The sequence below is a fragment of the Tiliqua scincoides genome, chromosome 3, assembly GCF_035046505.1.
Source record: "Tiliqua scincoides isolate rTilSci1 chromosome 3, rTilSci1.hap2, whole genome shotgun sequence".
Lineage (NCBI taxonomy): Eukaryota > Metazoa > Chordata > Lepidosauria > Squamata > Scincidae > Tiliqua > Tiliqua scincoides.
The window spans coordinates 109,089,326-109,115,528 of record NC_089823.1 but is presented as its reverse complement, the minus strand read 5'-3'; the positions used below and the strand labels follow the sequence as shown (position 1 = coordinate 109,115,528).

Below are 26,203 nucleotides of genomic sequence, written 5' to 3'. Positions count from 1 at the left end.
ACAAATGAAGTATATTACCATCCCGGTGATTTAAATAAGAAATTTAAACATGTGTTTAGATCTTTCCCATTGAAATCAATAGAACTTAAATGTGCTTAATTTTGACTAGATTGTGCATGACTTGATTATTGCTAAGCACATTCAGACTAAAATCCTATCACCTTCTCATTGTGAAAAAGGAACAGTCATCTTTTAAAAAGGAAAAAAAAACCCCATCCTTTTTTTTTTCTTTTCTTTTTTTCAGGATGTCTTTGCCAATTTAAATGAGTAATCTATTTGTTCTTCCTTTGTTGGAAGTAAATTCAATATGCATTTAAGTGATTAAATGTTATAATGGGGGGTAAAAATAATTCACGCTGTTCTTATTTACATACAAGGTTCAATCTAGTTCCAGGACCAGGAGATAAAAGGGTTTCCATTAAAGATTTATTGAAAACTTAAATAAATGTGACTACCTTGAGGCCAGTCAGAAAATCTATGAAAGTGATGCAAATGAAAAAGGAAACACACATACTTGAAAGGAATGGTTGAGGAGGAATCAGTGCTCACACCATATTTTCTGAATACTGGAAATGGCCATAATTTCCAAAGAGAACATACTAATTCATAAATAATTCTAATTGTTACTTACGGCATTCCTCAGACATTAGGATTACCATAATTGACAGCCCAATCAATTTCCCCACTGCCAATGCAGTGGCACCAAAATGGCAACTGCTGAATCCTATGGTGGGGGGCAGTTGTGGATGTCTCTGGGTGAGTTCCCTTACCTGGGGTAAGCCTCTGTGTTACAGGGATGGGGGGAACCTACTCAGGCTGCTCTAGCTAAGTAGTGAGATCAGGTCTTTTACTGTAGCATCATGAACTCTAAATTCCATATGTGAATAATAACAATATTCAGGAAAATAATTTCAGCTCCAAGACACTTAAACTTCTTCCTGGCATCAGAAGTTTCATTATTTCTTGATGAATGAAACACAGTGCATCACATTTCCAATCAGATTGCAGAGAGGCAGTTGAGAAAGAGCCCAGGAAACTTCTGGTAATATAGGGCAGCCATTTTCAACCACTGTGCCGTGGCACATTGGTGTGCCGTGAGTGGTCCGCAGATGTGCCACAGGAGTTTGGGGGAAGGTCATTTATTAGTAGGGCCCATGGGGGATGTGAGCCTCCACTGGCAGCATGGTGTGCCTTGGCAATTATCAAAAACCTGATGGTGTGCCTTGACAATGTTAGTGCCTTCTCAGTGTGCCATGAGATGAAAAAGATTGAAAATTGCTGATGTAGGGTGTGAGGAATTTATCATGTTCTTCAGAAACGCATTGGACTTCCCTTGAATGTTTCAACAATCTAAGAAATTTGCTGCAAATTTTACTTTTGAGAAATGTTAGTGCCAGTCCCAGAGTACCCCCTTCCTTCCTTCCTTCCTTCCTTCCTTCCTTCCCAACATGTGTTTGGGCTGTCCTGTGTCAGGAGACCAATGTGCATAATAGAATGCATTTTTCTCAGTCAAACCTAACTCTTTGTTTCTCTGAAATATAGTGTCAGCAGTTTGTCTATGCAAGTAGCCATGACACAAAATTAGAAACCTCCAGAGGAACTTGAATTGTAACACAAACCTGCTGCATGGTGAACTGACCCATAAGAACAGAAATGGCCCATTAGTTTCCGATAGATTGGTTCTGGCTGTTCTGTCTATCTTCTTTGACCCCCGCAGGCTCTATGAAATTTTGCAAGGTACAATAAAAGCTTTTGTCTAATGTTTCACTTGAGAGGAGTTAACACACACACACACACACACACACACACACACACACACACACACACACACACACACACACATTTTAATGTTGTTAGCTATAGAGATATTCTCTTTGTTACAACTCTTTTTGGGGGGATTTTTATGTAATATGCTAACATACATATTGGGTTGTAATAAAATGTCAGTACGTGTGCTCCATAGCTGTGAAGCCCTTATGGATAGATGGTAGCAAGACCACTTATAAAAGGGTCAGGGCTGTACCCCAACCAGCGACCTGGAGAAGCAAGAATGCAAAAGTTGGCCATCCCCACACTTGGAGGTGGAACGTGCACTTGACATAGTTTGAGCAACGAGCAAAGACGAGGAAAGTGGGGAAGCAAAGCTTCTATTTTATCTTATACTGGAGCCAGGTCGAAAGGTACATTCTAGCCTAAAGCTCAGTTTCACAAAACCTCAGCACTGTCAGCTCTGATGGCAGCTTTTTAAGTCAACCATTCCCCAAAGTGCCATGAAACAATAGAGTAATAGCAATTCTTGACAAGGGATCACCAAGAGAGGAGAGGGTTCAACTCTGATGTTACGGTATTACAGACTTGAGCAAGCGCATGTAATTTTACGGAGAGACAGGAGATGGGGATCAAATTATGTATGCACAAAGAGTTGCCAGCTGCAGGAGCAGCTGCTCCAAGAGAGTGATCTCACCTTAAGTAAATTTCCAGGCAGAGTTGAGGCAGGAAAGACTAAAAATTGGGCTAAAACTCTTATGAATGCAATCACCCACCACTATGCATATGGTAAGGGAGAGACATTGCCCAGGTGAAGGCTGAAGTAAGTAAATTAGGAGCTTTCTGTCACCCATTGCGACTGGCATTTACACTTTGTAGTGAGTGCTTTGTACTCTGAATGATGGGGGTGTAAAAGAAGAAGAACCTTTTGCTTTGATATTCTCTTTGTGTTTGTATTGGGCTTAAGGTTCCCTCCATCTTAATTCCCTGGCCTGTGTGCCTTTAAGCAGAATCAGGGTGCATGAGGTAAAATGGATCAAAAGATGTGCATGCAGCTTGATTGTTGATGGTTTTTCCACATTCCAGTGTATGCCATTGAAGAGACAGACCCTGCAAAATACATAATCAACCTTAGGGAACAATCCTATCCTGTGCTGGAACAGGCAAGCCAGGAGGCTTGCGCTGTATCCAGCGCAGGATAGTGGCCATAAACAGCTCAGCCAGAGCTGGGTAAGGGCACTGGCCACTATGTGGGTAAGGGGCTCTGGCCCCTTACCTCTGGGTAAGGGCTGCTGGCCCCTATGTATCTCCTTGGACCTGCGCCACCTCTTGAGGAGGTGCAAGTCCAAGGAGAACGAAGGGACTTGAACGTGCTTTACGGCACATTTGCGATCCTCCTGGGTCGGCGCAAGTCCCTTAGTCTTTTTAGTAAGATGGTCCAGCTGTATCCAAGTCTATGATGGACTGCTCACCAGATGTGCTAGAGGGAGTTTCTAAATTTTTACTTTTAGCTATTTCTAACCCTTCTTAATGTAATCTGTCAAAAAATTGATATTTTATGTTGAACTGTAAATGTACTATTAGTAATATAGTAACTTAACCCCGTTTTTGATAAACGGGATTAGGACTGTTTATGTTTGCTTTTACATTTTCTTTATCTATGCCTAATAAAGGTTTATTCATTCATTCATTCATGATGGGAACACTTCGTTGTTGTAATTCCCACCTATATTCATGCTAGTATGTTAATATCAGTGTGTCATTATTTAACCCAGCTGCAGCTTTGGTGGTAAACATTTTGTGTATATAAGTGTGTAACTTCAATTGTTTGGTGTGCTTCTGCTGCAAGCTGTTTAACTGGTTGGGTGCATGCATGTGTTGTACATTACCTAAATAAACTCCTTGTATGTAAACCTTTGGATCGAATTTTCATGCAGTTTCTTGCCTGGTTTCCCAGTTCTGGTCACTGTGGCAGGATGACCACCCTCCTCCTTTTGCAGCCAGGCTTGCAACCTTTCCTGGAGGAGTTAAAGTCCTTGGCATCTGCAGAAGGAACACCAGTCGGCTACCACACAAGCTCCTCTGGCAAGAGCAACTTCCCTACTGGATTTGTTCATTGGGAAGCTCCAAAGAAAATGTGGCTCAAACACATTGATGAAGATATAAGGAACCAGCGATGGACTATCAGTGAGCCTAGAAATATTGCCAACAATCACAAATTGTGGAAATGTTACATGACTGACACAAGGATTCTAGAGGCACCTACAGCAACTGTTATCCTGCACATGCCCGATCTTGTCTGATCTCGGAAGCTAAGCAGGGTCAGGCTTGGTTAGTACTTGGATGGGAGACCGCCTGGGAATACTGGGTGCTGTAGGCTTATACCATAGTCTTTTGAGACTGAAGGTTGCCAACCAACCATACAGCAGTATATTGGTTGCTCATCAGCTAAGGAAAGAAGAAGAAGAAGAAGAAGAAGAAGAAGAAGCCTCTCAACTCATTTCCTTGACATCTGAAAAAAATTTGGAGACTGCAGTGTGGGTGGGATGCAGGGGTTATCAATTGGCTATTAATCATAGTGGCCATACCAAACCTCTGTGTTGCAGAGGCAGCATGTCACTATTGCTGGAGAATGACACTGGGGAAGGGCTGTTGCCTTCCTGCAGTGCTTCTGGCTTTCTAATGCCATCCAGGAACTGTTTGACCACTGCAGGAAACAAGATGCTGGACTAAATTGGCTTTTGATTTGATACAACAAGGTTCATCTCATGTTCTTAGGCTTATGTAAAGGTTTCCACCCATGGGATTCATTCTGATGTTATGTTTGCATGCCATGGAAGCAATGCTTGGTCCCAAAAGATCCACAACTTATATTGTATGAAAGCAGAGTCTCAGTACTAATCACATGGCTGGAAGACTGTACACATACTGGATCAGTATAGAAACATGTACAGAAAGAGGATCTAAAATGCTAAAAATGTTGGTCTGATTTTCTTCCGTTTCAGTTACATCTCTGGAAGATGCTGAAATCCTCCAATTCCCAACAGCAGTGTTGCATTAAATTCCATTAAATGTGTACTCTGTTGCCATGTTTGTAAAGTATCTGGAATTTTCTTCTGCATCAACCAGTTCAACACCAGACCCTGTTTTTATAGAAAGAAACAATAACACAGCACAGGAAATATTTGAAGCTTACATATCTCCAGTGCTTACATTGTACTGTACTGATAATTGAATTTTGTTTCATTAATTTGTGGAATAGTAATATTTAAAACAAAATGAAAATATTGGATGTTGGGTAAAAGACACTGAACCTAGTAATGAGGAACTGGTTATAATCTTTAAAGAAAATATGCAATAATGACCAATTGGTAATTGCTTACCTAAATGCATTTGAAAATGCTAAACAGTGCATCATATTTTAATTGGAATTATCTGAAAGTATGTTTTTGTCATACCCAGATAGTCCAAGCTATATACCCCTAATATGAGCAACTATAGTATTCCTTTGTGGCAAAGCTAGACCACATCCTGCTAGAGAAACACTGAGAGAAGCAAAAGCCACTGCATGTTGCCTTTATTGGCCTTGAAAAGGCATTCGATTGTGTGCCGCATGATGTCATCTGGTACATGCTGTGTAGCCAAGGACTGCTAGAAGAACTTGTTCGATGGGTGAAGCTCTTGTTCAAGGACCCAAACAGTCGTGTGCAAGCTGCCACTGGAATGCTAAAAAACATTCATGTCCTGCACAGTGACATGAAATCACCTGCCTATACCCAGACCAAGCCTACAACTGAGAAATGGCAACTCCAATCCAAAATAGCAGACCCCACCACCAGAAGAAGAAGAAGAAGAATAGCAGAAGATGAAGAAGAAGAAGAAAGCTAGATCACATCTGTATTTTTCCCTTCAGAAGGATCAATAACACATTTGGGGCATAGTGTGTGTGTGCGATTCCAGATCACAAAAATGGCAAAAGGGAAGAGTTAAATAACAAAGAAGCATTTCCAAAGGAGCAAGTTGTCCTGAAAAGTTTCAGAGGTATACTACTGCCTGAGATCCTAATGCCTTAGATCAGCAGTTCCCAAACTGTGGGTCCGGGATTCCTCCATGGGATGGAGGCCTATGCTGGTACCAATACATCAGTGTGGGGGGATGTGGGACCTGATCCAGAGCCCTATGCACTGGCTCACCGCAGGCACGCACTGTCACAAATGTGCCGTAAGGAACGCTTGCGAGCCCTTAACATGGGCCCAGAGCTGGACCTAGCTCAGCACAAGCCCATGCTGAGCCAGCTTAGTGCTGGGCCCATGTTCTGCCACCTGGCGGTTGCCTGCACCACCAGGCAGTGTAGGAGTATGGGGGAGGTGAAAAGGAGGCATTCTGGGGCAGAAGAAGGCCGGGGAGGGGAGGGAGGAGGCATGGCAGGGGAGGGAGGGAGGGGAAGGGGCCAGTGGAGCTCCACTCCATCGAACCCTGAGCCCCGTGTGGGATCGCGCATTCCAACACGGGACTCTGATTCATCAGCAGCTCCAAAGCTGCCATAGAATTGAGTAGAGGTTGAGTCTCATCATTCGAAAGGGTTCCCAGAACTCATATGGATGGCAAAAATCGCATGAAAGTAAATCCATTTAAAAAACAATGTCCCTTTGCTAGGTGATTTAAAAACAGCCTTGCTGACCTTTGAAATGTAAGACAGCATCATTAGGCAGAAAGGCTTCACATCAATCAGTCTCTCCAGGTGCTTAGAAAGGCTTCACTCTGAGCCAGCGACCCCTCCCTTTACTCTGGAAAAGAATGCAAAGTGATTATCTTTCTTTCACTTGCTCAGGGAGAAGGGAGAGGTCGCTTGCCTTGGAGTGAAGCTGTTCTAAGTGCCTGGAGAGAGAATGATTGATGGATTGTCAACCAGCTGCCCTCTCTCGCATTAACGAGGCTATTGTTAAATGACATTTTCCCTTTAATTTAAAGGGCCCTTCTCATTGTGTTGAGGTTATACCTGTGACTTCCTGATTGCATGCTGGATTCTGTGGCAGCCATTTTGGCACCACGATAGCCTTGTGCACCAGGCAGCTCAGGATTTGGTGGTAGTTAGATTTGGTCTGCAAATCTCTAACAATCCCTTCTAGGAATGCCATATATAAGTTAAAAGGCATGGATAGAATGCTGTGTGACTCCACCAACCAATGACTGAAGGGACTAAACAGCAATTCTCTAGCACCACATTCTAGAACCTGGCCTCCAGGTAAGAGTGTAATCAGTATGGAAGCAGTCCTATCTGGAAGGTTGCTTTCAGAAAGTGATGGTAGGGATCTTTAACCAAAGATAATAATGAATACTGTTGTACAGAGTCCTCACCTATCAAATGTTTATGCCTAATAAAGGTTTTGTTTGTTGACTGAATACTGTTGAACATCTAACCAAGCTTAGATGTTCCTGCATGTTGCAGATGTTTCTGGGAAAATATTCTCCCATTCCCCTCACATTTTTTTTTTCCCGTGTGGAACAGTAATTACAGGAGTAGGTGATGGTGCCTTTACTTCAAGCAGAAGAAGATTAAACTTAAAAATTTCTAATTAAGCCCCGGGCCTACACAGTTTGGTAGAAATTAGAGGAAAGGGTCTTTTAACTAGTTCTGAAAGATGCTCTGAGTTTCTGGAGATAACTCTGAAAGTGGGATAATTAGCTCTTGAAATCTGAATTGGTACTTTTATAAATAAACTTTCCAGTTTTGAAGACTATTTCCCAGACAGTTCTAATGTTAGCAAATTAGAACACTCCTGTTTCAGGCAAAAAAAGATGTATTCAAAACCTGCCCACGCATAGGAGGGAGCAACAGCTAGGAACATAAATTGTTTCAATCGCTCTTTTTGTTAATAATTAGGTATCAATGATTAAAAATCACATGTCAATTCATTGAGCAATGCAACAATAAATATTCGGTAGTGATCACAACAGATGGATTTGATTAGCCAAACAGTCATCTACTGGCAATCAACTAATTAATCACAATTTCTGCAACTGGGTGCCAAGAAAAGTGGATTATCCGTCAGCAGCACAGGCACATGCAGCCAAATTCGGCATTCACAGCAGGAAGGAAATGAAGAGACAGACACCAGCAACTGCGATCAAGCAGGCTACAACAATTCAAGTTAAGCAATTAAAGCAGCACTGCAAAGCACCCTAGTTATTCAGAACAGTGTGGAAGGGGCAATTATGACTCTTCATACTGAGACATCCAGAGAGATTGGCATGGGCCCCCTGCCACAACTCAACTCTGAGCACAAGCCTAGGCTTGTTTACTCAAAAGTAAGTCCTATTGGCTTCAATGGGGCTTGCTTTCAGGAAAGTGTGCATCAGATTGCAGCCTCACTGAGGAGTTGCACATGACACATTGCCATGGCTGTCACAGGTAGAAGGTATGCGGTAGACTCCCCATTAAAATTGTCTGCAACTCTTGTTGATTGTGCCATGCTTTAGCTACCATAGATTATAGTTCCAGTTGTGCACCACAGAGCCATGCGAGTGTCCTGCCATTTCCCATCTTTCCAGGCACCCTTCCTTCCAACACACCTAATACTACTGATAGTTTTCCGCACCTACTCTGGTTCTCCCACTATAAGAAGGATCCAGACTAGTTCTTGGCTTTATCTAAGCTCCAAATTGGTCAACAAACTTTATAAATATCATGTTCTAATCATCCACCCTCTCCCAAAACAGTGTTTCCTACAGTTATACCAGGCTGTTTGATTACCATGCTGCCCTACTTAAAATCATCCCTGCCTACTTTCTTCCTATCTTTTTTGTTCTCTCCACATTGGCAGAATTCATAATGCCACACCATACCCTTCTAGACAACATTTCAACCCAAGTCATCCTAACTGTGCAGTAATTATCCTACTGATGTAACAGTGCTTAGAATCAGCCAACCAGCTCAAAGCCAGATTACAGTTGACTGTACCATTCCTGTTAAGACAGAGAACAAGGATCTGGAAATGTTGTTTTTGCTACCTGCTTTGGTGGAGTAGGAGCAACAGCTGGCCCCACAGAATCCTTTAATAACTAGACAAATGTATAGTAGATGCCTATTGACAATCTCCCATCCCTTTGCCCTAAATATTGACCGCTCAGCTGTCCATGCCCAAGTGAATGGCTTCTGCAAAAGCAATACATCTGCAATACAAAGGAAGTAATGAGAACTTAAATGTGACATTCCCTCTCCCTAAACTGAAAGTCAATCCGCTGCCTTTCCTATCATGCTCCACACATAATAAATTCATTGCAATCCTTGGCTCTCACAAGACAACACTGATAGAGGCTCAGAACCTCACAAGTGCAAAGTCCAAGAAGGTTGCTTCTTTTCTTCTTTCTCTCTGTAGGCTTCAAAATGGGGCCTTTTCCATTTCTCTGCTTTTGGTGGGAGACACTGAAGTTCATGTTCAACTCCAGTACTTTCTACAATGTTTTATTGTACACCATTCCTGATTTCTCCTATCATCTATCATTCTAATACTGCAATCCACCAGCATCTGCTGCTTCTCTTTAGGGTTCACTTATTTACATTGGCTGGAATCCTAAGTACACACTGACTTAGGAGTAAGTACTAATGTTGATTTTAGAGAAATTTAATTAAATTGAAATAATTTCACAAGTCAGGTTGTTTAGAAGAGGTTATGGAGACATGGACACTCTTGACTCTAGCCTCAGTGACCACTGTTTATGCAGTATAATGCTTTTTAATTCTAATGGTATTTAAAGATAGGATCAACCCAATCCTACCTTTAGTAAGTTTTATATAAAAGATAACTGATCACAGGAAGTGAATTCTCAGAGATAGCCTAAAGAGCAGATGAGATAGTTATGGAGGAAAATGACAGGACGAGCCCATGAACTGGTGGCCAGCAATCCCTGCATGGTGGGTGAGGAGCTGCACATGCCCCTTCTCTCATATGCATGGGCTTCAACCATATGCTCCTGGTTCAAATGTGTGCTATTCCCTGTATTTTTTTAAAAAGATGAAATTGTTATTTGTTTGCGCACCGTCCAATGAACACGCGAGACCACAGATATGAGAGAAAGGGTCACTTTATTAGCAGTTGCAACAGAAGGGGCAGCTGAGACCTGCAGCATCCCAAGCAACGAAGCCCCCTGTGGTGTGGAGGCGGGACCTCTGGGCGGTACCAGAGCACATCTGCCCCCAGTCTGGCATGCACCTGACTCCAAGCCACGTCACATTCTTAGGCAGCGCAGCTCATTCAGGTCTGACCCTTAAGGGGAAGGCAGCCGCTGAGCCTCTGAGGCGGACCCCACGACCCCGTCTATGTCCTCATGCCGCCAAGCTCCTGAGGACTGCAATTGGGTTCTGCCCTGCCTATGCCGCCTGAAGGTGCACACCAAAGTCCATTTCACGCCTCCTAACCCGCATGACCTGCCACCAGGAGGGGTCAGCCTAGCGCTTGACTCCCTCACTCCCAAACGGGAAGAGCGCCCAAAGGCCACCCTGCAGGTCTCCCATACAGATGACTGCACTCCCCTCTGACATGTGAACCCCATCCCCCTTGTAGAAAGATGGCAGAGAAAAGTCAATTGCAGGCTGCATGATAACCTGGCTGCCCATTCCTGAGACAAACAGGCCAATCTCCCTGGTGACCTTCTTCCTGGGGCAGCAGTAGTCCCTATGCCACACACAAGGCTGCAGGAAGTCCAACCAAAGTAGTGCCGGGCAGCCACCCTTGAAGAGTGGCAAACTTCACACACTCTGAGCCCCAGCGAAAGATTGGACCTCCCGCCCCAATTGTTTCCACTGATTTGGATCACAACTACCACATGTGGGGGGCAGTTCTTCAACTCCGCCATCATGGACAGCAGCTGGCTCAATCGCCCCTACACCTGGCTGACCAGCTGACCTGCATGGGGGGTCTAACCGCTAGTGGCCGCCCCTTGTGGGCCCAAAAGACATTGGAGTGGCCACAGATGAAAATGTGGACTGCGTTAACACAGCATCCTGCAGAGGGTGAAAGAAGAGAAGTTATCCCAAGCAAATCAGGTTAGACTGCATTGCATCAACCAATGAAAGCCCGCAGGTTGGCAAGGAGGGAACTAGGACCCCAACTAGGATCCAGAGCCTGCTGGTCCCCCTGAAATGGCAGAAGCCTCCTCACCCTTCCCTCGAGAGAGCAGGGGCAGCACGCCCACACAGCAGGTTATTAACCACCGGGGCCAACCAGCCCCTGAAATGGCCAAAGCCTCATCACCCTCAGTCCAAAGAGCAGGGGTGGCACACCCACAAGTGGGTTGGTAATGGAACCGCCTCCTCTCCAAGGAGTAGGGGGTGCCACTCGCTAAGTGGATCATAAGCAAAATGTTGCCCTTCCCCGAAAGGAGAAAGGGGCCACATTCCCATTAAGCGGGTTGTTAACAGAACATCGGTCCTCACCCCCTGGAGTAGGGGCAGTACACCCATTAAGCGGGGTGGTAACGACATCACCTCCCTTTCAAAGGAATAGGGGCAGCAGACCCATTAAGCAGGTTGCCAACAGAACATCACCCCTCCCCCACCAGAGAGGGGTCAACACACCAGTTAAGCAGGTTGGAAAAAACATCACCCCTTTCTTAAAGGAGTAGAGGCAGCTATGCAGGTTTTCAACAGAACATCATCCCTATTTCACAAGCGCAGGGACCGCTGGTGAGTTGGTGGCATTCCCTCTCTACAAAGGAATAGGGGTTGCGTACCTGTTAGCAGGTTGTTGACAGCCCATCGCCCCTCTCCTCCTTGAGCAGTGACAGCACGCCCATTAAACAGGTAGGTAACAATGCCTGTTAAGCAGGTTGGTAACAGTGTAACCGATCTTTCAAAGGAGTAGGGGCAGCCCCCCCAAGCAGGTTGCCGACAGAACCTCACCCCTCCCCCACTGGAGAAGCGGTCGCTCACCCATTAAGTGGGTTGGCAACAACATCTCCCTGCTCTCAAAGGAACAGGGCAGCGTACCTGCCAACAGGTTGTTACCAGATCATCACCCCTCTCCCACTGGAGCAGGGATAGCACGCGGGTTAGGACAACAGCACCCCTAAAGCAGTGGGGCAGCATGCCCGTTAAGCGGGTTGTTGATGGAACATCCTCCCACCCAAGGAGAAGGGCCACGATCCCGTTAAGCAGATTTGTAACCAAACATCGCCCCTCCCCAAGGAGTAGGGGCAGTGCACCCATTCAGTGGGCTGTTAACCGAACATCACCCCTCTCTAAGGAGCCACAATCCCACTAAGCAGGTTAACAGCACCTCCTCCCCTCATCCAAAGGCGTAGGGGCATTATGCCCACTAAGTGGGTTGGCAAAGTAGCACCCCCCTTCTCTGAAAGGAGTAGGGGCCGTACTCCTGATAAGTGCATTGTTGACAGAACACCCAGGAGTCGGGGAAGCGCACCTAGTAGGCAGGCTGGTAATGGATCAACACTGTCTCCTAAGGAGAAGGGATAGCATGCCTGTTAAGCAGGTTGGTAATGGAACACCACTCTTCTCTCAAGGAGTAGGGGCGGTACACCAATCAAGCGGGGTGGTACGGAACATACCTCCCCTCTCAAGGAGCAGGGGTAACCTGCCCACTAAGTGAGTTGTCAACTGCACCTGCTGATGCACAGGGAGAACATAGTACTAAATGAAATGGAGTGCCCCCTCCACTCCTCTCAGTTCCATGTGAGCTAAAGCCTGGCCTGGCAGCTTCAAAGTGGCTCCCATATGGATGGAGTGCAGGCTGTAAGCAACCCGAGATGGCCAGGGGCTCCCCATATGCCCCTAAATATCATCTGAAACTGATGAAGTATTAACAGGGAGGAGTTCAGGTGCCTGCATAAACAAGGGGGGGCCCTCCCTGGGAGGAGACAGGTGCAGGTGGTTGGACATCGTGCAAGCTGGGCAGATGTGTCAGTTAGGGGAGCCACCACCGCACCATTGTCCATGCCCTTTCTGGTCAGTCTCATCCATCTGCAGGCGCCAGTATGTTGTGTTAAGACTCAACCTGCAATCCTCATGCCACAATGCTTGTTAGGGGGGATGCAAACCTGGAGTTGGCAAGCATCTCCTGGGGGGGGGGAGAATGCGCCCTGTTGAGATACCAAGCTACTGGCCTGCACAGTGAAGCCTCACGAGCCAAAGGGGCAATGTATGCAAGTCCATGTTAATCGCCGCGCATGATGCTGGGGTAGTTGGCTTGTGCCAATCAGCAACTACAAAGGCGGTTCTACTAAAACCCGCCAGTATCTTCAATATTCTGCCAGTCTCCAGTGTAATCCAGCCGCCTTAATGCTCCTGACATAAACAGAAATGACAGCTATGCAAATGCTCCTGGGCCCAACTGAAAGGCCTTTATTCTAGCACCAGTAGCGGAGGCGTGAGAGAAAAGGGGAGGAACCTTCCTTTGGGAAGGGGGCTGACCTGCAAAATCTGCTGAACCTGCGTGTCTTAATCAGGCAGCTGGATCTGCAAGGTTAAGCCACCCATGCCCAGTTAGCATACTGGTCAATGTTGAGCCAAGGTCTCAGGGGACTGGGCTCAGAGTCCTGGCGTACCTCCTGAGCCAGCTGCCAGGATGCTCTTCCTAAAAGGGGGAAGGACCTCAGCTCTCTTATTATTTATGCAAGAGACATTCCAGGCAAAAAATGTCTGCCTGTTCATTTCCAAATGCCTAGAGAAGTGATGCTCTCCCCACACACTTGCAGAGTCCCAATGCTGGTTGCAACTTGGAACTTACAGAACTAACAAAATACCTTTGGCCCAGGTCAAGAAACTAGCAACTACACTGCTACATTAATTTATTGGTGACCGCTGTTAGGTCACAGGCTTCAACCAATGAAGTAAAAAAGTGGGAAATCTAATTGGTGCTGCTCCCCTTCCTGGCTGCTGGCGGAGGCAGTGCATCCTCTGCAGCTATCTCATGCTCACCCTCAGGGGCCAGATCGGGGCCAACTCCACCCTAAGGTGTGTGGGGACTGCATACTTTGCACTGCAGGGACTGCAGGCATGTGCTTGTGAACAATTGCTCCTAGTGAACTCACCCATGGTGGCCTGGGGGTTAACTGGGCGCTCTGGAGTGCATACAACTTCAACCAGAGGTGCTGCTGGGGCATTGTCTGAGGATGCCTCTGGACACTCCTGTTCCATGCCCGATACTGCCCCTGGGAGTGGTCACGCAGCAACCTCCCGCACCGATACTGCTAAGGGTCTGCCGTTCTCCAATGCTGTCAGCTTATCCAAAATTGCTTGCAAGACATCAGGCTGGGAGGGGCATGAGCGCTTCTCCGGTGGGGTAGCACTCCCCACGCAGGGAGCACCTGTCCGAGGCAGCCTCTCCCTGTGCAAAGTGGACACCCGCGCAGAGATGCCGCTCAGCACCGCCGGAGGGATCACCAGCTTGGCTGTGTGAGCCTCAGTTCTCTCCGCAGGAACAGTGGCAGCGGGAGCCTTGCGGCCAGTCCTTCGCTGAGACCTACGCATGGTGATAGGGAGAGACTGAAACAAAGGAAATAAGGTGCAAAACTGAAAGGAGATGGGAACAAGGGGCTAACCTGAAAGAAAAGTGCAGAAGACAGCTGGTTAGTGTACATGCGAACCCCCATGTGGACACCCCGCTGGGTTCACGAATCAGCCACTGGCCCAGCAAGGTTACAAGCCTCCCGGCAGGCCCTACCACAACTACTGGCAGGGCAACCCCATGCCCTCCCTCAAGGCACTCCCTCAGTGCCGTTCAAACCCGGCAGCAGCCAGGCAGACACTGGTCACAGCATGCTAATGGGCGATGCCATGAAGCCCCATACGATAGACCACCACAGAAGCCAAAGCGGCCCCCTGCCGGGGGGGAAGGGCACCAGCATGAGGGGGGCTGCGGAGCAGGGGAGGGTACAAGCATGGGGGGGCTGAGGAGCGCCCCAGTACCAGAGCCTAAGATCTCCTCCCAGGAGGCCCTCTTGGAGGACCCCCAGCAAAGGCCAATCTGGCACCCCCAGTCCCAGCATGAGGTGGGGGCTGCAGAACCCCGCTGCCCCCCAGCAACCCACGCATCACCTTTGCCGTGAGGGAGGACGGAGGAAAAGCCACAGTGGTGGATTGCCGCACCCCGCGTGCCAACTGGGAAGCCCTGCCTCCCCCCAGTGACCTGTGCATCGCCCTTGCCATGCGGGGAGAACAGGGAAAAGATGCTTGTATCTCAAAGGTGCATAAATTTTGTTGTGCTGTAGCACAATGACAATAAAGTTACTACTACTACTATTATAAGATGCATTTTTATTCTTTTTAAATTCTGGTCTTCACCACCTTTTTGTAAGCACTATCAGAGTAAGTGCACTGTAAACAACATACCAGTAAAACAGTGGTTCCCAACCTGGGATTCATGTACCCCCAGGGTCACTCAACAGGACCTTTAGGGGTACTTGAAAAAGAATGGCATAATGCAGGTCATGCTCCAAAATGGCTTGCAAGGCCACCAAGGCAGAAAGGGAGGTAGCTAGTTGGCTGTGAAAGCCCCACCAATAGCTAGTTTTTGGTCATCAAGTCATGTATGAACCAGTGATTGAAAACCAGCACAGTAAAAAAGCTGGAACATAATATGGAAAGTGATCAATCACCCAGAATTTCTCAGCACACTTCTGGTGCAAAACAGTGCAAAGGCAGAGACTTCTGTTCTTCAAACAGATAAAAAGAGAAACTGACTTTTGACTTTGCTTCAAATGGAAAGGAGGATCCCATTCTGATGATGAAAAAAAAAAGACTGCCAAATGCATGCATTTGTAGAAAGGAATCAGGTTGCAGCAGCAAAAGGGAACGGAGGCGAATAAAAGGTTAACTTTGGCTGGAATGTCCCAGGAAAGTTGCTACAGAAACTTACAAGGTGTCTGCCTGAGCTGAGTGGAGAAAGGAAACTTTTCAGAGTTGAAAGGCTCTGCCCTCTGATTGACCCGGAGATAAGGCAAAGTGATAATTGGAACTTGATTACTTGGCAAAAATTTTATGTGCTATGCGTGAGTATCTACAGGCAATTCAGTCCTAAGATAATGGAGCAAACATTTCCTTATCCTGAAGGGGCCTCAGTGTCTGCAAACCCCCCCCCCCCCAGTGCAAAAATATAGCACATCTCATTGGCTGCATCAGTACTGGAAAGTTGGATAGCATTGGACCCTTAGATAAGGATTGTGGGAACCAACTGGCAGGTGGACCCACCAGTCACAGTCACAAAAAGAAATAATGTCTGACAATCTGTTTTCTTAACCCTCTCAGAGTTTGGCAGCCATGGCTTTTAGTCAATGAATGATGATTTCCAATATCGGCTGCAGTGCACCAAGGTGATAATATACATGTTGACTCTACGCATTAAACTGAAGACATGAGGTTTTTCAGGCCACTGAAAATATTCCAAAAGCTAATCTTGAGGCTATGGCAAGGAATTAGCAGTGTATCCAAGAAGCAGCAGGCAGAGGTGCTAATGTCAGAGCCACTAATAGTCTTCCTTGTTTTCTTTCTCCTTTAAGTTTGCCATGAAAACTGTACCTAAGGCAACATTTGAAGTGAATTTGACACTTTGTCCATGGGCACATTATCATATAAAAAAGAGAAAAAAATACAGAAGGTTTCAATAACTGACAGTTTGCAACACTACTAGATTCTCGACGGATTTCGTCTAGTGAGAACTTCAAGGTGAATTACTAGGTTCCTCCTCAGGCAAAACATCTGAGGAACTTCGAGAGAAACCAAAAGAGTGTGGACAAGTCTAGCAAAACAAAACTCAAGAAGGATCTCATGAGAGGTGTTGTTTGAACATCCCTTCTCCATCTCCCCGTCCCTTATATGCAAAATTATAGGAATAACTCTATGCGAGTAGATGGTTCCCTAGAAATTTGCAGGTTATGAACTGTCAGAAGTCATGAAGGATCAACCTATTGCTCCATCTATACATCTGTACAAATAGCTATATTAACTTACAGTTTGGCCACATTTATTGCTTGTTTATATTCATAAGCCTGTTTTGCATGATTATGAGGATTACCATACATAATGAGGGTAATGCAACAGACAGGATATTATGTATAAAGTTTTTGATGACTAGGCTTGCCGAGGGCCAAGGGAAAGCTGTGCTGCATCTGCTGTAGCCTACAGCAAGATAAACTTTTAAAATAATAATATTACCATGTTTACATAAAGGTAAGGAGCTAGTGCGGGACCTGATAATCCAGTACATGTGTTTTGTGATGGTTAGAAAGCAGAATTGGACATTTAGAATATCATCTTGCCTTTCTCTCGAAGGCACTTTATTTCTCTGCAAAACTTTTATAGAAGTCGCTCAAAATGTGCCTGTGTGGTAATTAGAATTATGCTGATTAGCTCAAAAGGGTGAGTAATCTCATTTGCTTCCAGTGTGCAGAAAAGAAACCACATCATATTTCGGCTGGCTAGAGTCCTGATTACTTGAGGTGTCTTTCCTCTTTTACAAAGAAATAAAATTCCAGACTTCATACTTGCTGCTAAACTAATTCCTCATAATATGAAGCAGTGCAGTAAGATTGCTATGAAACTGATATTGCAAAAATCTTATGGGACACGTAGTAGAACTGGTAGTTGGCATGTGTCATTGTTGGGTGGTTTCCAAAGAATGTTAGTGAGGATTCAACAGTAAGCATCACTGAAAAAAATGAAGCAAGTCAGTCCAGACAGGCAGCCCAATGCTAAGCTGCCCGACGCTTAGAGAAGTAGGGGCATTGAAATGGCTACCACTGCATCCTTCAGGTTCTGTGGCAGCCGCCTGAGTCTCCTCAGGGGGAAAGGTCCCTTTACCTGGGTAAGGTCACAGGCCCTGCAATGGGTCTCCTCCAGTTTGCGCTGGCTATTTTGTTAGCGCAAACTGGAGGAACTCCATGTTGGGCTTTACAGCTCTACCCGGACCATAGGCTGAAAGCCCAACACGGAGCATAGGATCCAGTGGAGGCCTCCTCCTTTGGTCCTACCCCCCACTTCGGCCCAATCCTCCCCTCCCCCTGCACAATTCCATCCTCCCCATACCCTTCCCACACCCTCCCCCCATCCTGAAACACCACTCAACCACCCAGTGGTCTTTCCTGGCTCCGGCAGCAGCATGGTAATCAATGGACAAGGGATTCCTAGAGAGTATCCCTGAGCCAAGATGTCTCTAGGGACCAATTCTGCCCCCTTTGCCCACTCCACTTCCTCAGGATGCACATTGATCCTCAATCCTAAGGGCCAACGCACACCTACTTGCCAGTTGTGACTACCAGGCTAAAGTACAACCAACCCACTTGGTCAGTCTGAAGTAGGCGAAAAATCTGGTTAGACAGCCACACATCTCAGAAAGGTTTTAACCTTTGCTCTGGTATTTGGGTATTATAAACAGTGAAGGACTGGAGCTGTTCAGTGCATCAGGACTCAGACTTCTCTGTAAAGGTTGACAATTTATGCTTCAAAATATGCCTTTTTTGAAGTCAGTTTAAAATATATGTGCTTATGTAAGGGTGGGCTGGTGTGAAATGACTTTCTATTAATACCTGCCACCTTCAGTCAAGGCTTTGTGTGAGGTTCCGAAAACTAGAGAGGCAGAAAGTGCAGTGGGCGTACATATTGATGCAGTCTTTGGGTGGGAGGAATTATTTAATATTAAGTTTTCCTAATTATGAAAATACACCCACTCATCTATACAGAATTGCTTGGAACAAATGGGAGTTGAAGTCCAAAAAGAAGAGAACTACCTGGCAGTCAAGTATTTCACTCTTTTTTTTCTCTGGATGTAGCACTGCTACTAAAGTGTCCTGAGAAGATGTATTTCCTTCAGACGATAATTGTTATGTTCCATACATTCTGAGTATGAAACATAATAATATAAACAATATCAAGATGCAACTTTCTTGTACTGATCTCAGTCAGTTTTCTCTTAAGGATCAAACAAATAGCAGCCATGGGGGTTTGACCTCAGATTGGGACTGCAAAGCAAGGGTTGGCCATTTCTCCTTGTGCCATTCTCTAAATTTGAATTCCCCCTTTGGAGCTGTTAATTACTCTGTGGGGGGGGGGGGGAACCTGCATTTACCAGCCTCTCAGGGGAACACACATATAACATTCTAAGGATGAAGAAGATATGTATGCATTCTAAGTATGGTGGAGTGGCTTGAAAACAAAAACCTCAAAGTTCAGTGAATGAGAGCCCAATCCTATCCAACTTTCCAGTGTCATTGTAGTCATGTCAATAGGGCGTGTGCTGCATCCTGTGGTAGAGGAACAGTCATGGAGAGCTCCTCAACTATCTTAACTTGGGGCTGCATTGGCCCTGGAAAGTTGGACCGGGCCCTGAATGCGCAAGTCATTTTCTTCTCTGAAATAAACCTATGTTTACTTTCATCGTCACTTATATTGATGGTTATATCCAAGTCACACATCACATTTCATTTCCATGACTGTGTGCCTTCATTTCTTCATATGGTAGGTCAGATTTGGGGGGCAACAATTGTAGAGAAAGTTATTTATTTCTCTTAATTTTTCCCCCCACAAATGTTTAATTGAAAAAAATGGCCAATAAGAATGAAAGCCACATTCGTTCTAAAGTTCACCAACATTCTTTACTGTTTTAAGGCAGGTGTCCCCAAAGTTCCCTGTGCTGCTGGGAGTGGTCCCAGAGACCTTCTCTGGGTTGCACCTAGCTGTTGACCCACTCTGCGGGCCTCCACAGGCCACAAATGGCCTGCAGAAGCCTCCAAAAATCACTTCTGGTTTTAGGAAGCAAGCAGGAAGTAGATTTCCAAAAACTGGAAGTGGCTTTCAGAGGCTTCTGCAGGCCATTCTGAGACCTGCAGAGGCCTGTCGAGTGGGTTGCTGGCCCGGCGTCACCTGGAGGAGACCTTGAGATGGGAAGAGGAACATTGACTGGATCAAACAATCTAGTTATTTAATTCCCACTTCAGGGCTATGTGTCCCCTTTCTTCATATAGGAGGCTTTCCTATGGAGAAAAGGAGACACACAGCACCAACTGAGGGCTCAGCTCCAGCTTAGGACTGATCTTACCACAAATCAGCATGAAGTAGCAGATTCAGGCAGTAGATTCCAGACACTGTTTCTTCCTTCCAGTCTTCATTTTTCTGTGTAATTTTATACATACAAAATTCAGCCATTTTGTCAGCCATTTTTGTCAGTCATTTATATATATGGCTGACAGATAGTACTCGTCATGTGAGTAGTATGAATGTTTCCTGAAAGCTCTCCAGGTGCTGTAACAATATGTTCTTTGCCGAAATAGCATTCTTCAAAAATCTATCATGAAGCCTTTAAATTATCCTCATGCACTTGCTTTCTGAGGACTGTGTACAGGCTAGAACAGCAAACCACTGTCAAATGAATTGAACTGTTAAATTAGTATTATGGTTCCCTTACATTTGTATTCCTTGCTGCAAACCCAGGTCTAAAAAGTAGTGCTTCTTTAAACATAATGGCTTGGAGCTATTACTTTCTTTTCATATGATCTCCCCCTACACATCTTCCTAAAGACACACCTACTGAGATTCAATTCCATTTTAATAACGCATTGGTTTCAGTGATGCTCATCAGCCTAAGAAAATATGACACGTTCTTATTTATTTTCATTTCAAACAATTCAGACTGGATTCTTGTTAACATTTTAGTATTTGAGGGATGGTGAAAGAAATATTTGTGGTTTAAAAACACACACACACACACGTGGCAATAAGAAGGTAGTCAATGCATCCTTAGTTATCCTACCACAGCAAAACTTGAATTATTATTAATGATGGAATTCACCAAGCTAATATTATTTGGTTTGAGTTAAATGATTCATGAATACAGACTTCTGTCTGGAAATGAGAGATGTGAGACAATTTGCTTCACATCTGCTTTGATAATAAGAATGGGAATGGGGAAAAATTCTGTCCATGGGAATCCATGAGATTCTCGATCAAGACAGTGTTAAATTACCTACCTCTTGCTTGACTGCAGTTAATTTTGGGAACTACATTCCTAGGGCATGGGCTCAAGAGACTTGGGGTCAAGGATACAGCCACCTTGCGGAAACCGAGCAGGCCTAAGCAAGCCAATTCTGCGTTTTTCCACATCATAGCATGCAATGTGCCAAAACAGACTGCTAAGGGGGGGGGGGTCTAATTGGGAGAGGAAAGGGAAAATATTTTCCCCTACCACTCCATAAGCCCAATGACCAACAATGGGTTTCCTTGGACCTATTCTATTTGTTTTGCTGGCACAAGTCTGAAGGGACAAAGGGCGCATGATATCTGGTCTCCGACTGGTCCATATATGCAGCATGTGCTGAGCCGGTGGCACTGCACTCTGGGCCAGTGGAAAAGAGGACTGAGCTGAAATATATGCAATATTCAAAGCAAAAGAAAATTGCTAAGATAGGTAGAATTGTATGTATTATGATAAAAAAGAAATTTAATTAATTAAAGACCTCAAAATTTTGTTTCAGGTAACGTGAATGCTATAATAATAAAAGACCTGTATTCAGTAGGACTGTCTAAATTATGTTATCAATTACACAAATTATCAGATACTCCTTATTTTACCTAATTTCTCTTAACATTAGAGAAATTAGAGCCCTTTTGGGACAGGGAGCCATTTAGTTATTTGATTTTTCTCTGTAAACCGCTTTGTGAACTTTTAGTTGAAAAGCGGCATATAAATACTGTTAATAATAATAATAATAATAATAATAATAATAATAATAATAATAATAATAATAATAATAACAACAACAACAACAACAACAACATATTTTTGTCTCTTTTATGTATTTTATGGCACAATCCTAAGCAGCTTCCACACCAGCACAGCATGGGCTGCACTGGTACTTGCCTTTGCAAAGGCGCCATAAGCACTTTGTGATGGCATAGCAGCTGCAGAAGACCCAGTTCATGCCAGACGTGGTACATTCTGTGCCAAGCAGTGTGGTGCTGGGGGAGGGGGGGAAGAAGGTGAGAGGGGTGTAATGTGGCAGGTAAAGGGCAGCGAGGGGGTGGTATGGGTTCATTGGGCCTGGGAGGGGGCCAGATTGGCAGCAGTGGTGCACGCTGTATTCTATCCCCCTTCCCAGGCCTGATCAACCAACATGAGACAAAGTGGACTGTTTATCCTGCACAGGTCTGAGTTGCTCCATTGCATCTGCTGAGGCTTTCTCCTGGGCAAGGGGACAAATGTCCTTTAACAATGTGGATACTTCCAGCATGCAAAATTCCCCCTCAGGGTGCAGCGCAAGCAGTGCTGGTGTTGCTGCATTGATGCAGGCAAACTTGGATAGGATTGGGCACTGGAACATCTACAGTCACTCAGATGCCAAGTAAATGAGCTTGCTATCTCAGGGGGGTGGGGGGTTGGAGAGTCAAGCAGGAAGGGGTTTGCCAGCTCATAGGAGAGTTGGGGCAGGAATTCTGAGCAAATATAAAAATCTCAGAGAGGAAAGAAGTTTTGGTTAGGTTCTCTACTGTAATTTGAGATTGCTGGTTCCAGTTGGAACTAAATCTGGTGGTCACTCATCATTAAGCTCCGGTCCTCTTGACATGGTGTACAGTTAACTTACATTAATTAATCTTCTTGTAGAATAACTTGAATAACTCATTGTGTATTTTCTACAGACATGAGTAATCCCCTAAATCTATCTTATCCATATATAGTTTTTTTGGGGGAGGGGGGAATAATGTTCAATAAAAATCCAATTTTTAACATACTGTAAAATAACTGGAAAAACAGAATACGTCACCAAAAAAGTCATTGTCCCTTTTCCAACTGTAGATTTTTTCCCCCCTCAGAAGCAAGAAATATTATAAGTCCAATGAAATTTTCTGCTTCTCTAGCTCTTGATCAGTATTGTGGATTCCTTCAAACCCACCATGGTTAAAGAGTTCAGTCATTTCAGATAGACAGTTTAAGGAAACCATTTTTGTTGACTATGGGGCAAGAGACCTTTTCAACAGTTCAGCTTGCTTCTTCTGCATCAAATGATAGCAAGCAGACAACTAAACATTTGAGGGAAGAATAAACGATAGCCAATTATGGGAAAGCTAAGAGCTCTACCAGGGCTGCCAGCTTCAATGACTGATCACAGTGATTAATCAACAAATGCTTAACAACATTTTAAAATTGCACACCACTTAATTGGCGGGGCTGACAATAACCTTAGATAGCAGCAATTCAGCTCTTGAAAGGTCTGTAACCTGGCAAACTGCACATAAATGGCAACACCCTCCACGCTGCAGACATTTTTATGGACCAATAATAATAACAATAAAGCTGAAAGGTGGGCTCGTTTTCTAGTGTGTTTCCAAATCCAGTGGAGATATTGTCTTTCGATGTATATTATTTGGAGCCCAAGCTCTTTTAGTTGATAATGCTCAGCTGAAATCAGCATCAGAGGATGGCTTTTGTTTCTGAAGGCTCATGATCTTGTACTAGATTTTTAAAAAATCAACTATACTACAATGGGCCCTCCTCATCTATGGGTTCGAAACTCACATATTTGATCCAACATGGGTTCCAAATCTGCATCAGGAGAGCCCACAGATGTGACTAGAGGTCGCATTCAGGATGTCTTCTGAAGCGCAGAGAGGCCACACGCAGACTTCCTGCGCATCAGAACACCTCCAAATGCAACCAGAAGGCACTTCTAATTGTGTCCAGAGGTCAAACTGTGTATTTCGTTATCCACTGCTTTTGGCATTCACGGGGGTTCTTGGAACAGAACCCCCACAGATGCCAAGTGCAACTCTTTTTTATTGCTTCATTAGACCTGGTAAGCTTGGTTTTTCTTTAGTCAAGTCTATGTAGAAAGGGCAGACTGAGGTATGATGTGCAGGTCTTAACCCTATGTCCCCATCATGATCTCAATTTGGTCTGGCATCTTCTGCATTTGCTACTTGCCCCAGAAGGATAGCTCCCCACCACCTGTGGAAGGGGGCTGACAGACTGGGGAAATGGCAAAGGGTTGAAGCTCTACCACATGTTACAGTCCAAATCGGGATTTAGTCCCTTCTTTGTTACATATTGAGTAAAGAAAAATTAGGCTACACACCTTTATCTGGGAGCAGGGCCCAGTGAATTCAATGGGAGTTATTTCTAAGTAGACATGCATAGGACTGTGCTGTGCTCTCAATACTAGTGACACATTACACACAACATATTGTTTGGTCCTATGTGGCTTGCTTACATTTGTTGGGGATGGGCACTCCTTCAGGGCAGTTTGGTGATCTGCTTTGTTACAAATGCAGTAACTGTTTAAATCGACCATTTATTGTACATCATATTATTATCCTTAGTGGTAACAAAACCAATACTTTCATTAAACCAAGAGAGTCTGGACAACATATGCCTGATTTTAATCTCAGTTTCTCATGTGCTTTCGGAACACTTAATTTCACAGATACTGCTGCTGTTACTCACTGAGTGAAAGTACAGCACCAAGCATAAAGCTGTGAGGGAAGGAACAATGGGTGACACCTCAACAGCTTCCTCCACTGAGAGCTCGCTCCACAAACTCCTCTTCCACTGTGCTCCAGAATGCATGGAGTGAACTCTCCACTTGTGGAGTGAATTCCCAAGTGTGGAAGTTCTAGTTGAGATGCCACCTTATGTCCATTGCCGTCTTTTAAGATGTTATTTTTCTCACTACATGTAGCTGGTGGCAATATTACAATATGTGGCAAACCACCACTGCACAGCGGCATAATTTTCTTATCAAACTGTATTATGAAAATGTACAATAAGTTCTGATGATTTTTATGCAAACAGGAAAAGCATGAAAATCATGGGGAATATGAACTATATTGCTAAAAAGTGCTGAGGAAATTACCACAGCAAGATATATAAATATCTAAATAGGTTAAATGCAGATTTACATATTGCTTGTTGAAAATCAAATTATTCTGAGGTAATCTCTGAGCTTTCAAAGCCAGTGTTGTTTTGAAATAGTCTCATTTTCTTGTCTTATTGAATCATATTATCTTCTTAAGTCTCCAGTGTTGTTGTTGTTGTGTTTTTTTTTTTCAGATTCTCATGTTAAATAAGGTTTCTTGTGTGTTTTGTCTCTCAGAGAAAAATTCCTTAAAGGTCAAGGATAGCTCATTCCCTTGAGGAGCCTGGCTGTGTTGCAGGTGTCGAAAAGGAACCAGCATCTTCCTTTGCCGAGTGAAGAAGGAAATTCTTCCTTTCCTTATATTTAGAGGGGGAAATCTATTTTGTTTATCTCCCATAAGAAGGTTGTAGAAATATTTGACAATCAAAATACCTTGGGAATTAGTATTTGTCTTGTTCATTGAGCACAGATTCCAAGACAGATGCTTAGAGAGCACAAAATGGAGGAGAAGAAAAATAACTTGAGCTATGCATGGTAACGAGTACTTGCATTTTTTGTATTTAAAATACAGTTAGGCAAGAAAGGTAAGAAATGTGTCTTTACATGGTGAACTTCCCTACTGGGAAAGCAAACCTCTACTGTTCAAACTCTTTATATGTATATATTTATTGATGAGACAGTTTTAAAATATACTTTACTACATTCACTATTAGTAGTGCTTTCGTTCAGCCACTTTGGGTGCAATCCTAACCCCTTATGTCAGTGCTTTCCAGCACTGGCATAGCAGTGCCAATGGAAATGTGCTGCATCCTGCAGTTGGGTGTCACTCATGGAGGCCTCCTCAAAGTAAGGGAACATTTGTTCCCTTACCTCAGAGCTGTATTGCCCTTATGTCAGTGCTGGAAAGGGCCTTTGTTTCTGAAGAGACCAGCCCAGAGTATAGGATTGCTCTCCACCTTCTGAGTAGAAGCAATACATCTCTGTATAGTTCCATGAACAAAGTTAAATGGCATCTTCTGTTTGTTGTATATAAAGAGTTTGAAGCTAGGCCTCTGGTCCTTCCCCAACCAACCACAAACCATTTCAACCCCTGGGACTATACCAAGCTTGCTCCTCTGCAACTCCTGGGGGAAAACATAGGGCACAATCCTAATCCATTTTCCAGCACCGACATAAGGATAATGCAACTTCGAGGTAAGGGAACAAACATTGCCATACTTTGAGGAGGCCTCCGTGACTAACCCCCAACTGCAGGATGCAGCACATGCCCCACTAGCACAGCAATGCCAGCGCTAGAAAGTTGGTGAGGATTGCGCCCATAATCTCCTATCTCTTCAATCAACATATATATTAGCTATAGAACTGAGGGTGCAATCCTCACCAACTTTCCAGCACCAGGGTAAGGGCAATGCAGCTCCTCGGTAAGGGAACAAACATTGCCTTACCTTGAGGGGGCCTCCGTGACTGCCACACAGCTGCAGGATGAGGCACATGCCCCACTGGCACAGCTCTGTCAGTACAGCAAAGTTGGTTTGAATCTGGGCCTGAGAAATTTAGGAAGCAATTCTATACATACTTCCTT

General features: G+C 44.6%; 1 pseudogene; it reads left to right on the top strand.

Moving 5' to 3' along the window:
* Positions 1-4,027: 4,027 nt before the first annotated feature.
* LOC136647002 (5S ribosomal RNA) lies at positions 4,028-4,147 on the top strand (annotated as a pseudogene).
* Positions 4,148-26,203: the final 22,056 nt, after the last annotated feature.